Consider the following 10,057-nt stretch of genomic DNA (forward strand, 5'->3'; position numbering starts at 1 on the left):
GTGTGTTATAAGATTCTTATAACTTTTTATTACAAGTAGTATCTTAACCTAAAGATAATTTCTTAAGAACAAATTGAAGTCATAGTCAGTATTTATTAATTGTTTAGTATCGAATTTAAACTTCTTGCCATTATTTTTATGATAAATCATATGTGCAAAAAAAAATCGTTTTGAAAAATAACATATTTAATCTGGAAGATTTACTTTGGATAGTTTTTTATTTAGATTTTCTCATTTTCACTTTTTAAACATAATTAATTTTTGTGGCTCTTTCAGAGTTTGTGGTTCGGTATGGTTGGGTATGTTTGCGACATTGATTGACAAACTTAAGTTGGCGGGTAGTTGTTCGTGACTTAATTAATTGTCTTCAGAAGTGCTAATTTTGATGATGTGTTTGTTAGTAATTGAATTTGGTCTTTATCTGAGTATTACTTGTTTGCTTAACCTCCAAATTACATCACAAAGTATATAAATGACGTTTGTTCGTGGAAGTTTTTTGTTGTAAAACTACAATATTTGAAATCAAGGTGGGGGAACATTTTTGACTAGGTGATATCATGAAGGTAAACGATAAAAAGGGAAATTTGCCCAATTCAGCCGATAAAATATCGGTGGATGAAGTTTTTTCTCGAGTTCAATGTTCGTATAACAACTTATAGTTTAAGTATCGCCATCAGTCTAAAGACTTCACCCGACAATTTGCTCACATATATGCAGCTAGACTTAGTAAGATGCGTGACAATCTTATTAAATGTCTGGTCAAAAATGGGGTAAGTTTGCTTGATTATCATTATTACTACTTTGATGAGATTTCATTCTAATAATGTATTAATACTAATTTAAAAAAATCAAAGAAACAAAACCCGTGTTTCCACTTCATTTAACATGTACAAATGGAAAGTACTTTTATAGTTTCAATTTATACACTTGTTTTACACTGATTTTGATTTTTTTATTATTGTTTATATCTTGTGATAACACTTAAGATTTTCTAATGGTTTCCCTTGATCCTGCCAGAAAGAGGCTGATGTAATTCTTTTTCTATGCTTGGTGTAGCACAGCTACATATTCCTGATAGAATCTTATGTACAATAACAGTAACAAGTAAAAAAACAGTAACATAATTCTGGAACTAACTGTACTTTTTACATAAATTAGAATAAAGAAGTTTTTTTTTGATCTGCTTCTAATGCAATACATCCTTCCTTTGGCTTTACCTGAAAAAGAATTGCCAGTGATATGTGTAAACTACTTGTGACACGGCTATTTTCATCTTGAAGCATATTCTGTTTCTGGTTTTTAATACAGAGTTTTGCTTGTAAGTGTAGCTATTGTTATTTAATTATAGTCCTTATTATAATTTGGCATTAGTATTACTTGTTTTGTTATTTTTTACAATATGTTACGATATTTATTTTTTATTATAATGTGTAAATTATATTATAGGTTCAAATGTGAGGATAGCACGTTTAATGGATCTTCCTGATATAAATGGTTAGAAATGTGTTGTCATTGGAACTTTGTTTAAACATCAAGAATTGAAACCAAGCATTCTAAAGGAAATTAGTGAAGAGGTAAGTAATATAAATTATATACATAATTGGTGTTAGTTACACTATTAGGTTCTAATTTATTCTTTGTATATATAAAGTAATTATTGAAAAAATCGCTATTTGTCCAATGTGAGGTCATATTAAATTTAGATTTCAACGGAAATATCCATTTTGATTATTCCTGAATCCATTTTGACTAATTCTGGCATGTATGTATGTGTGTATCTTGCATAACTAAAAAACAATTAGCCGTAGAAAGTTGAAATAAAACTGAGTCTGTTGAATAGGATAAGGTTATTTTGGACTGTTGTAACATCTAGTTTGTGCAACTCCCCCTTTGATTGCAATCGACTGGACCAAAAGTGCCCAGAAAAGCCTAAAAATGTTGATTATGGACTTTTTCTTAACTGCAGTAATAAGCCTTCATTGAGAGCTTTTCAACGATATATCATAAGCGGTTCTTATTTTCATTTGTTCCAGCGTCATAGCCTAATAAAATTTCAATTATGAAATATTTGGATCTTACAAAGGCACATCGGTTCGAATCAGACTTCATCTTTTTTTTTTTTATTAAATATATTGATTTATTAATAATTAGGAGGAAGGCGACTTTTGGACAGGTGACTTTAGAACTCAGCGTCAAATAATGGGCAGGCAGGAGTAGGTTTCGTGATGAACAAGAAGATATGGAGGAGAGTGGAGTATTTCAAGACGCATAGCGATAGAATCATTGTAATAAGGATAAAATCAAAACCTAAACCGACAACGATTGTTAAAGTCTATATGCCTACAAGTGCCCATGATGATGATGTGGTAGAGTGTGTATACGAAGAGATTGATGAAGCAATTAAACACGTAAAAGGAGATGAAAATTTAATAATAGTTGGAGATTGGAATGCAAGCATTGGAAAAGGCAAGGAAGGAAATATAGTGGGTGAATACGGGCTGGGCAAAAGGAATGAAAGAGGGGACCGACTTATAGAGTTTTGCACGAAGTATAATTTAGTAATTGCCAACACCCAATTTAAAAATCATAATAGAAGAATATACACTTGGAGAAAGCCAGGCGATACTGCAAGGTATCAGATAGATTATATCATGGTTAAGCAAAGATTTAGAAATCAACTCGTTGACTGCAAAACTTACCCTGGAACAGACATTGATAGCGACCATAATTTGGTGATAATGAAATGTAGATTGGGGTTTAAAAACCTGAAGAAAAGGTATCAGATGAATCGGTGGAATTTAGAGAAGCTTGAGGAAGAAGAGGTAAAGAAGATTTTTGAGGAGGACATCGCAAGAGGTCTGAGTAAAAAAGATAAGGTAGAAAATGTAGAAGAAGAATGGGAGAATGTTAAAAAGGAAATTCTTAAATCAGCAGAAGCAAACTTAGGCGGAATAAAGAGAACTGGTAGAAAACCTTGGGTTTCAGACTATATATTGCATCTGATGAATGAACGTAGAAAATATAAGAATGCTAGTGATGAAGAAAGTAAAAGGAACTATCGGCAATTAGGAAATGCTATAAACAGGAAGTGAAAACTGGCGAAAGAAGAGTGGATTAAAGAAAAGTGTTCAGAAGTGGAAAGAGAAATGAACATTGGTAAAATAGACGGAGCATACAGGAAAGTTAAGGAAAATTTTGGGGTACATAAATTAAAATCTAATAATGTGTTAAAGAAAGATGGTACACCAATATATAATACGAAAGGTGAAGTCGATAGATGGGTGGAATATATTGAAGAGTTATACGGAGGAAATGAATTAGAAAATGGTGTTATAGAGGAAGAAGAGGAAGTTGAGGAGGATGAAATGGGAGAAACAATACTGAGATCTGAATTTAAGAGAGCATTAAAAGATTTAAATGGCAGAAAAGCTCCTGGAATAGACGGAATACCTGTAGAATTACTGCGCAGTGCAGGTGAGGAAGCGGTTGATAGATTATACAAACTGGTGTGTAATATTTATGAAAAAGGGGAATTTCCGTCAGACTTCAAAAAAAGTGTTATAGTAATGATATACCAAAAAAAGCAGGGGCAGATAAATGTGAAGAATACAGAACAATTAGTTTAACTAGTCATGCATCAAAAATCTTAACTAGAATTCTATACGGAAGAATTGAGAGGAGAGTGGAGGAAGTGTTAGGAGAAGACCAATTTGGTTTCAGGAAAAGTATAGGGACAAGGGAAGCAATTTTAGGCCTCAGATTAATAGTAGAAGGAAGATTAATGAAAAACAAACCAACATACTTTGCGTTTATAGACCTGTTCCCTATCTCCGTTACTTTTTAATCTTTACATGGAACTAGCAGTTAATGATGTTAAAGAACAATTTAGATTCGGGGTAACAGTACAAGGTGAAAAGATAAAGATGCTACGATTTGCTGATGATATAGTAATTCTAGCCTAGAGTAAAAAGGATTTAGAAGAAACAATGAACGGCATAGATGAAGACCTATGCAAGAACTATCGCATGAAAATAAACAAGAACAAAACAAAAGTAATGAAATGTAGTAGAAATAACAAAGATGGACCACTGAATGTGAAAATAGGAAGAGAAAAGATTATGAAGGTAGAAGAATTTTGTTATTTGGGAAGTAGAATTACTACAGATGGACGAAGCAGGAGCGATATAAAATGCTGAATAGCACAAGCGAAACGAGCCTTCAGTAAGAGAAATATAATTTGTTTACATAAAAAATTAATTTAAATGTCAGGAAAAGATTTTTGAAAGTGTATGTTTGGAGTGTCGCTTTATATGGAAGTGAAACTTGGATGATCGGAGTATCTGAGAAGAAAAGATTAGAAGCTTTTGAAATGTGGTGCTATAGGAGAATGTTAAAAATCAGATGAGTGGATAAAGTGACAAATGAAGAGGTATTGCGGCAAATAGATGAAAGAAGCATTTGGAAAAATATAGTTAAACGAAGAGACAGATTAATAGGCCACATACTAAGGCATCCTGGAATAATCGCTTTAATATTGGAAGGACAGGTAGAAGGGAAAAATTGTGTAGGCAGGCCATGTTTGGAATATGTAAAACAAATTGTTAGGGATGTAGGATGTAGAGTGTATACTGAAATGAAACGGCTAGCACTAGATAGGGAATCTTGTAGAGCTGCATCAAACCAGTCAAATGAATGAAGACAAAAAAAAAAAAAAATTATTATTATTAACCTCTGATTAAAAAAAAAAATAAATACAATACATAATAATAATATAATAACAATAAAAAATATATATAAAAAAATATCAGAAGTAGTTAATGAAATAAAATTTATTGTACTTTCTATTTAAAAAAAATGTGTATATATAATTTAAATGCAAATTCAAACTGACAAAAAACAAAACAAATTCAATAGTATATATATATGTCAAGTAAATTAGTCATCATATTAGTAAACAAAAACCACTCTATAAGAGATCTGCAAATTTTAGTTGAATCAATGTATAGATCTCTGATTTTTTGTAATTCTGATCAAAAAATCTAATGGGACACCACATGACTTCCTTCTACGCCTATTAAGTTATATATATAGTATAGTAACAAATTATATTTCTCTTACTGAAGGCTCGTTTCGCTTGTGCTATTCAGCATTTTATATCGCTCCTGCTTCGTCCATCTGTAGTAATTCTACTTCCCAAATAACAAAATTTTTCTACCTTCATAATCTTTTCTCTTCCTATTTTCACATTCAGTGGTCCATCTTTGTTATTTCTACTACATTTCATTACTTTTGTTTTGTTCTTGTTTATTTTTATGCGATAGTTCTTGCATAGGTCTTCATCTATGCCGTTCATTGTTTCTTCTAAATCCTTTTTACTCTAGGCTAGAATTACTATATCATCAGCAAATCGTAGCATCTTTGTCTTTTCACCTTGTACTGTTACCCCGAATCGAAATTGTTCTTTAACATCATTAATTGCTAGTTCCATGTAAAGATTAAAAAGTAACGGAGATAGGGAACATCCTTGTCAAACTCCCTTTCTTATTACGGCTTCTTTCTTATGTTCTTTAATTGTTACTGTTGCTGTTTGGTTCCTGTACATGTTAGCAATTGTTCTTCTATCTCTGTATTTGAACCCTAATTTTTTTAAAATGCTTAACATTTTATTCCAGTCTACGTTACCGAATGCCTATTCAAGGTCTATAAACGCCAAGTATGTTGGTTTTTTTTTCTTTAATCTTCCTTCTACTATTAATCTGAGGCCTAAAATTGCTTACCTTGTCCCTATACTTTTCCTGAAACCAAATTGGTCTTCTCCTAACACTTCTTCCACTCTCCTCTCAATTCTTCTGTATAGAATTCTCATTACGATTTTTGATGCATGACTAGTTAAACTAATTGTTCTGTATTCTTCACATTTATCTGCCCCTGCTTTCTTTGGTATCATGACTATAACACTTTTTTTGAAGTCTGACGGAAATTACCCTTTTTCAAAAATATTACACACCAGTTTGTATAATCTATCAATCGCTTCCTCGCCTGCACTGCGCAGTAATTCTACAGGTATTCCGTCTATTCCAGGAGCATTTCTGCCATTTAAATCGTTTAATGCTCTCTTAAATTCAGATCTCAGTATTGTTTCTCCCATTTCATCCTCCTCAACTTCGTCTTCTTCCTCTATAACACCATTTTCTAATTCATTTCCTCCGTATAACTCTTCAATATTAGTATTATATATAATATATTTTTTCAGCCTCTGCAAAGTACAGAATTAGAGTCTGTTACCTTTAATTTTTCATGTTTAAAATATTTTCAGGCCTAAGCCCCTTTAAGTCCCTGCCCTTAAGTCTGCAGTGATGTTTTTTTAATAATTTTTATTTTTTACATTTACTAGCACTAGATAGGGAGTCTTTGGAGAGCTGCATCAAACCAGTCAAATGACTGAAGATAAAAAAAAAAAAATTACACATTAAATTATAGCTTTTTACTTTTATTTTGTAAAAATTGTTTATTAATAAAAAAATTTTAAAACATTTTAAAAATTCAGAACAAATATATGTTAGTCAAGAGAATGAAAATTATTACAATAACTATTAATTTCTAATCTAATCTTTGTATGCCAATTTAAATAATTTAGTAAGGTTGTCCCCATCAAATTCTGTTTGCAAATTTATAAGGGTGAATTTACATTTAAAAAAAAAATAATATTTTTAAAAACATGATAAATAGAGAAATAAAGTACATAAACAATAAACAGGAATTGTATAATGAAATAAATAATATAAAAAAATATAGCTATAAAAAATGGGTATCATACGCCATTGATTGATAAAATATAATATACATAAAAAATATAATCCAGAATTTTTCAATAACAAATATTAATACCCAATTATAAAAATAGTTAAAATATTTATTTAAAATACTCTTATACAAATGAAATTATAGATAACTTGATTAACACATATAATGATAAAAAATATAAACCTGATAATCATATAATAAAACATTTAAAATATTACAATGGTAAAAAAGTAAAAAATAAATATGATTCTTTCGATATTTATAAAATAAAATGCAACAATTTTGAAAAAATATATACTAAAACGAATAGGTCCTTTAAAGGTAGATTTAATGAACATTTTAATCATTTAAAAATAAAAAAATAGGTTTTTCAAGGTTAATGAGAAACCTATTTTTTAATAATAATAATAATAAGAAACCTAATAATTTATGCTTATTTTAAGGATAAATTTGTTATTAGCCTTCTAAATCTGCAAATAAGGGAACATTCTTATTCAAATTAATTTATTTGATATACAAAGATAAGATATTGATAAATTAATAGTTATTGCAATACTTTTCATTCTCTTGACTGAACAAATATTTGTTCTGAATTTTTAAAATGTTTTTAAATTTTTTTATTAATAAAAGTAACAAAATAAAAGTAAAAAGCTATAATTTAATGTGTAAATGTACAAAAATAAGAATTATTAGAAAAAATCACTGAAGATGGGCTTAGTAGACCTGAAAACATTTTGAACATGAAGAATTAAAGGTAAGTGTGTTCTCTAATTCTGTACTTTACAGAGGCTGAAAAAATATTTTATTATATGTAGTTGTTTAAACGTACAGAGGAAAAATAAAGAAAAAACGGATTATAAAAAATGTAAATTAAATAAATTAATATATTAGTATTATATTATTTTACTAGTTATTAATTATTTTTATATTAGAGGAAGGATGATAATTTCATCCCTTACTGTGGTCATTACTGAATAAATGGTATATCTCAAGTGGGTAGTATCTTGTAATTGAAAATGATATGAAGTAAGGATTTATCCTAGTGGTTGATGTCATTCTCATTTGACTAGTTCCTATAGAATACTGTTGGCATCACTCTTTCAACTAAAAAAAATAAAAAAATTGTAATTCTGAAAGTAATTAATTTATTTTTTACTTAATTTATTTTATGCTATTTTGAGAAGTTTAATTTCTGGCTATGTTATGGCAGAATCACACTGTAACTATCTGGATTAAAATTCGTAAAATACGTAGATTACATTCTTTTAAAATAAGCATTATAATTTTATTGATTTAAGGTATTTGGTCATACTGAGTGGTTTGGATATGAGTCAGAATGGTGATTTATTTTCACTTCAGTTAATGATTGATTGGATTACAGGATGGTTGGGAGATGCAGATGATCACCAAAGACAAGCAAAAATTGCAAGATTAGTTATTGCTGGTGGGTAATTTAGGAGTATAAATATACATTTACTTTCTCAGACATCAGTACTGGAATAATTTTTTTTTGCTTTAAAAATAAAACCATTCCATTATTAATAAGTACCGTAACTTTTTTTTTGTCTTCAGTCATTTGACTGGTTTGATGCAGCTCTCCAAGATTCCCTATCTAGTGCTAGTCGTTTCATTTCAGTATACCCTCTACATCCTACATCCCTAACAATTTGTTTTACATATTCCAAACATGGCCTGCCTACACAATTTTTCCCTTCTACCTGTCCTTCCAATATTAAAGCGACTATTCCAGGATGCCTTAGTATGGGGCCTCTAAGTCTGTCTCTTCGTTTAACTATATTTTTCCAAATGCTTCTTTCATCTATTTGCCGCAATACCTCTTCATTTGTCACTTTATCCACTCATCTGATTTTTAACATTCTCCTATAGCACCACATTTCAAAAGCTTCTAATCTTTTCTTCTCAGATACTCCGATCGTCCAAGTTTCACTTCCATATAAATCGACACTCCAAACATACACTTTCAAAAATCTTTTCCTGACATTTAAATTTTTGATGTAAACAAATTATATTTCTTACTGAAGGCTCGTTTCGCTTTTGCTATTCAGCATTTTATATCGCTCCTGCTTCGTCCATCTTTAGTAATTCTACTTCCCAAATAACAAAATTCTTCTACCTCCATAATCTTTTCTCCTCCTATTTTCACATTCAGTGGTCCATCTTTGTTATTTCTACTACATTTCATTACTTTTGTTTTGTTCTTGTTTATTTTCATGCGATAGTTCTTGCATAGGACTTCATCTATGCCGTTCATTGTTTCTTCTAAATCCTTTTTACTCTCGGCTAGAATTACTATATCATCAGCAAATCGTAGCATCTTTATCTTTTCACCTTGTACTGTTACCCCAAATCTAAATTGTTCTTTAACATCATTAATTGCTAGTTCCATGTAAAGATTAAAAAGTAACGGAGATAGGGAACATCCTTGTCGGACTCCCTTTCTTATTACGGCTTCTTTCTTATGTTCTTCAATTGTTACTGTTGCTGTTTGGTTCCTGTACATGTTAGAAATTGTTCTTCTATCTCTGTATTTGAACCATAATTTTTTTTAAAATGCTGAGCATTTTATTCCAGTCTACGTTATCGAATGCCTTTTCAAGGTCTATAAATGCCAAGTATGTTGGTTTTTTTTTCTTTAATCTTCCTTCTACTATTAATCTGAGGCCAGTAGTGTATAAATAGGAGAGCGGCGTCACAAGTGCCTAGCCCTCCCGCGGGGAGCGTTAGTGTCGCGTCCGCCATGTTGGTTTTTCCCTTTTCGCCCTGTGGGAATTTCCCGTTTCCCTTTGCGGGAAGTTTGAAATTCCACAGGGTAGCCAACGTTGGTAATGTTAATTCAGTTTGAATATTATTTAATTATTTAATTCAAAGGTTGGTACCGCTGTTGTGTAGCGGTATGTTTGAATTAAATAAATAATATTTAAAGTGAAAAAAAACCAGGTCGGCTAGGGATTGAACCTAGACACGGCGGGACGCGACTGACTGACTGACGCCTTAGACCATTCGGCTGCAGCGGCTCCCCTGGTCGGAGGGTGAAATAAGTTGTATATAAGTCGACGACAACAGCGGCGGGCGGTGGTTCAACCGCCATCTTGTGACGTCACACCTGGCGCGCAGTACGGTAGTCTATTAGTAAGTCTGCAAACAAAAAAAATTATTAGTTTGAAAAAAATAATGATAATATTATTGTTGCATTTCCACACCACCCAAGAGGTAGCAACTGCAGCGCGTTGAG

The 10,057-nt window shown here is 31.0% G+C and overlaps 1 long non-coding RNA gene across 1 annotated transcript; it reads left to right on the forward strand.

Annotated features, from left to right (window-relative positions):
• The first annotated feature begins 209 nt into the window (after positions 1 to 209).
• LOC142317338 (uncharacterized) lies at positions 210 to 8,240 on the forward strand. The gene is made up of 3 exons (XR_012754703.1): positions 210 to 770; positions 1,447 to 1,574; positions 8,103 to 8,240. It is a non-coding gene; the product is annotated as an uncharacterized LOC142317338 (long non-coding RNA).
• Positions 8,241 to 10,057: the final 1,817 nt, after the last annotated feature.

The sequence above is a fragment of the Lycorma delicatula genome, chromosome 1 (assembly GCF_047948215.1).
Source record: "Lycorma delicatula isolate Av1 chromosome 1, ASM4794821v1, whole genome shotgun sequence".
Taxonomy (NCBI): domain Eukaryota; kingdom Metazoa; phylum Arthropoda; class Insecta; order Hemiptera; family Fulgoridae; genus Lycorma; species Lycorma delicatula.